This window comes from Petaurus breviceps, unplaced genomic scaffold (genome assembly GCF_028583685.1).
Source record: "Petaurus breviceps papuanus isolate PSGF00001 unplaced genomic scaffold, PetGlider_PUasm1.0 111, whole genome shotgun sequence".
Classification (NCBI taxonomy): Eukaryota; Metazoa; Chordata; class Mammalia; order Diprotodontia; family Petauridae; genus Petaurus; species Petaurus breviceps.
In genome coordinates, this window is record NW_027185600.1 from 92,523 (window position 1) to 97,521 (window position 4,999).

General features: G+C 39.8%; 1 pseudogene; it reads right to left on the reverse strand.

Moving 5' to 3' along the window:
- Positions 1 to 1,684: 1,684 nt before the first annotated feature.
- On the reverse strand, positions 1,685 to 2,519 carry LOC138157079 (olfactory receptor-like protein OLF3; annotated as a pseudogene).
- Positions 2,520 to 4,999: the final 2,480 nt, after the last annotated feature.

The following is a 4,999-nucleotide window of genomic DNA, read 5'->3' on the forward strand; positions in this document are numbered from 1 at the left end:
ACAATGAAAACTAACATTATACAGAAAAATTAACTTTGAAAGACTTTAAGAACTCTGATTAGGGCAATGACAAATCACAATTCCAGATGACCATTGATGAAACATGCTATCAACCTCTCGACAAAGACATGACAAACTAAAAATGCAGAATGAGACATATGTATTTTGGACATGGCAAGTGAGGGAATTTGTATTCGCTTGATTATTTTTATTTCTTACAAGGGCTTTTCTCTTCCCTTCTCTCCTCTCCTCACTTCTCTTCTCCTGTCCTCTCTTTTCTTTCCTTAAGAGAGAGAGATAAGGAAAGAAAATAAATACTTGTCAATAAAAATTTTTAAACTTCAAAATAGAAAATCTAATAGCTCTACTAAAGTCTAGTTATGGAAAAATGGGGATAATTTTCAATCATTCAATGTTTGGTTTCTTGATAAGAAAAAAAATTGAAAATTGGGGAAAGTCCTTCTACCAATGAAGGCTCACATCTCAGAGAATTGCATGCGGGAATTAAGAGGTCATAGCCAGTATTTATTAGATACAGGTCTGGAACCCAGGTCTTTCTGGCTCTAAAACCAGCTCTTTATCGACTATTTCATGGAGCTTCTATTTAGAATTAGATTTTAGGGGAATATTATTATTGTTCAGTCATTTCAGTTGTGTCTGACTCTTCATGAACTCATTTAGTGTTTCCTTGGGAAAGATACTGGAGTAGTTTACTATTTCCTTCTCCTGCTTACTTTACAGATGAGGAAACTGAGGCAAACAGGGTCAAGTGACTTGCTCAGGGTCACATAGTAAGTGTCCAAGGCTGGATTTGAGCCTCAGGAGGATGAGGCAAATAGGGCTAAATGACTTGCAGTGGACCACCCATTACCCCAAGACAATATTAGAGATTATCAATTTCAAACTCTTTGTTTTTATAGATAAAGAATCTAAGACCCAGAGAGATTAATGGATTTGCTTGATGTCATTCAGGTAGTTATTACTGTAACAGAACCAGTATTTATTTGACCCCAAATCCTCTGATTCCAAATCCATTGCTTTTTTTTTCCATTGATCTATAGTACATCCCTGCCCTTATCAATGTCTTTCATAAAATCTCAATATTCCAGGTGTAGTCTGATTAGGAACTATCACCTTCCTCTTTCTGGACATTATACCTCCCAATCAGAAACAATCTTTATGTTCCACTTCCTGCTTCTTTATTCTTCAAAGTGCTACCAAACTGCCCTGCAAGCTATGTGACTGATACTCCCTCAAGTCTGCTCTCCAATTGGAGTTCACAACATGTGCTGTTTCACAAGGATCTATGCTTTTCTCAGTCTCCCCATAAAGGAGGGCCACTGGTGAAATGCAGCCCAGACACTTTAAGCCATGTGCTAACTGGTGTGCCCACTATATGAAAATGTCATATCCCCCCTAATAGACAGTAAGGTCCATGAGAACAAGGCACTATATTGGATTCATTTTTGTATCTTCCTCAGCTGCTTATCTAGTGCTATACACATTGGAGGCACCCACAATTGTTGAGTTGAAGAACAAAGTACAAGAAGCACTGATCGCCATTGCCTATCTCTTTAGGTGTCTGAGGAGAAAGGAAATGATTATTACTGCTTCATTTACCTTCTGCTCTTGTGATCAGTGGGAAGTTAATCCCTGGAGTGGAATAGAGTAAACACTGGGGTCCTCATTTTTCTTCAGAGATTCTCCCCAGTGCTTTCCTCAAGGCCCTCATCACCTCCTTGTTCCTCAGGCTGTAGATCATAGGGTTCAGCATAGGGGCCACTACAGTATAGAATAAAATGATCATCTTCTCAAGTTCAGCTGTGGAAGTGGTGTGCAGCCACATGTAGGTGAAGATGGTGGCCCCAAAGCAAAGGGAGACCACAGTGAGATGGGAGGTAGAGGAGACCACAGTGAGATGGGAGGTAGAGGTCTCAAAGGCTTTCTGATGTCCTCGAGTAGAGCAGATATGCAGAATGACTTTAACAATCTGGGCATAGGAGAACAGGACCAAGCAACAGGGTAACATTATGACCACAAAGCCTGAGAAAGTCACCATGATCTTGTTGAAAGAAATGTCCACAAAGGTCAATACAGCACTGCTAGTGTCTCACAGACAAAAGGATTGATAGCATTCTTACACAGGGTGAAATAAAAAATAATTATTGACTCATGAGTGAGTTCAGGAAGCCAGCAGCCCAGAGCCCTCCATGTATGATGACTCTGTAGGGTAGGAGATAGCATACTGCCACATAATCATCTTAAGCCTTTGCTCCCAATAGAAAGAACTCAGTCCCAGCCAATCCCAAAGAGATATACAACTGAAATACACAGCTATGGAGTGGGATGGACTTCCTTGAGGACAGGAAGTAGATGAGCATTTGTGGGACAGTGCTGTTCATGTAGCAGATATCCACAATGAATAGAATACTAAGGAAGAAGTACATGGAAGTGTGGAGTTGGGCACCCAGCCTGATCAGGTGGACGAGAAGGAAAGCAGGAAGAGGACAAAGAGTCATTCTTCCAGTCATTAGAACTCATTCACCCACGTCTAGTGGTTTTGAGTCATGTGATCGTAGTTTTATAAGGAAGGGAGTGATATAATGGAGTGGTGATGCTCTCATTCTAGAAGAAAACATATTTTCTTGTAAATTGTTGACAAACCCTACTCATATACCCTCAGAAGAAAGGAAAGCATTTGCATATTTCAACTTAAAAACCAAATTTGGGTAGTAGCAGATTAATTCTCTTATAACCACCTTCAGAAGGAAGTTAAGTAACTATTATTTCCATTTCACTGTGGATAAAAACTGAGGCTCATAAATTATAAGTGCTTTGCAAGTTTTTACTACTAACTAGCATTCATTCATTCGGGGGGGGGGGGGGAACTGATTTTGTTCCCAAGGGATGGTATCTGAAAATGTAAATTTCTGAAAACTTGCCAAGATCCTTTTTGTCCCCTGGTATGATTTTTCTATTCCCCCATTTTTTCCTGTTGGAATTGCATCATCCTCACCCCTCTCTTCTCCAGCTAAACAGAATCCCCAGTGGAATACATCCATGCTACCTAAAGCACTTCATTCTGTTCTCCTTATCAGAATTTGAAAGTCTGATTCGCTGTCCTTTCAACTTTGTGGTCACTGAAATGTCTTTTTCCATTTTGTATGGAAGATTGCAAATGATAAATTCTGGGGAAAAAAAACCTCAAAACCAAACAACCATCTTGGAGAGAAGTATGAAGAAAGAAATCATTAATAAATTTTCTAGGGATGACATGTGCAAGGGAATAAAGACTTCATTGGCCAACAGTTTTGCAAGACCTGTTTTACAGGCAAGTGAAATCTGGGTCACTGAACTTAAACTTAGAATAGAGAATCTCAGAACCCTATTTTTTCTTGCTCCTGTATAACTATGGACTTCCTGGAGAAGGAGAAAAACAGAAATGTGCCTCTCATCCCTATCAAACTTTATTAATTAGCTATCCATATTATCACAAGTATAAAATGGTCCAAACAACTCTAATACCTGTTAAATATGACTCTAAAAATATTTTAGAGATACAGAAGCCACAAAGTGACAGAAAGAAACAAATCTCCTGCTGAAGGCAGCCCAGCAGGCCAACAGATAGGATCTATCTCAGTGCTCTGGAGGCCAAGCACAGTCCCTCATGAGCCACATGGTTCTGGCCCCAGGTAGACCCGACCAGCAGCGGCCATAGCAGACTTCAGGAGAGTGAATCACCAGTAGCTGTAGCAGTTTCCAGACTTCTCAACCCATAAACGCCAAAGAGAAAGTAAAAGGTCAATGGAGAACTCTGTTGAAACAGGGGGAAAGAAGGGCATGGTCCAGCCCCTGCCCCCAGGGCAAGAAGTGGCAGAGTGATGGTGTGTCTGTAGCTGATCAGTGTGGCTGCCTCCAGAGCTCCTGGCCTGCAGATAGTACGGGGACAAACCTAACATTCAGAGGGTAATCACTCTTGCTTTAACCTCCTTGGATCTGGATCATGGTCTTGAGTGGTGGTCCTGGGGTGTAGGGCTAGTGTGCCAGAGCTTGCAGGGGCTGTAGAGAGTGGAAACTCTTAATAGCTCTGGCAGCTGCAAAAACCCCAGTAATTTGGGACAAAGCTCTCTCCATTCCAGAAGCAGATTTCTATCCTGGAAAATAGCTCAAAAGGCAAGTAATTGACTGGCAAGATGAGCAAACAGAGGAAGCACCATCAGAACATAGAATCCTTTTTTGGGTGACACAAGGGTAAAAACATGGAACAGGAAGAAGACAGCAAAATCAGAATTCCTGCATTAAAAGGTTCCAAGAAAAATATGAATTGGTTACAGGCCATGAGGAATTCAAGAAGGATTTTGAAAATCAAGTAAGAGAAGTAGAGGAAAAATTGGGAAGAGAAATGAGAATGATGCAAGAAAATCATGAAAAGTGAGTGAACAGCCTGCATAAGGAGACCCCCAAAAATACTGAAGAAAACATAACCTTAAAAAAATAGACTAACTCAAATGTCAAAAGAGTTCCAAAAAACCAATGAGGTCTGAATTTTCCAGATAGAAAAGGAATTTCAAAAACTCACTGAAGAGAATAATGCCTTCAAAATTAGATTGGAGCAAATGGAAGCTAATAACTTTATGAGAAATCAAAATACTATAAAACAGATCCAAACAAATGAAAAAATAGAAGACAATGTGAAATATATCATTGGAAAAACCACTGACCTGGAAAATAGATCCAGGAGATTTAATTTAAAAATTATTGGACTACCTGAAAAGCATGATCAAAAAAAGAACCTAGACATCATCTTTCAAGAAATTCTCAAGGAAAAATTGCCCTGATATTCTAGAACCACAGGGCAAAATAGAAATGGAAAGAATTCACCAATAGCCTCCTGAAAAGATCCCCAAAATTAAACTACTAGGAATATCATAGCCAAATTCCAGAGTTCCCAGGTCAAGGAGAAAATATTGCAAGCAGTCAAAAACAATTTGAGTATTGT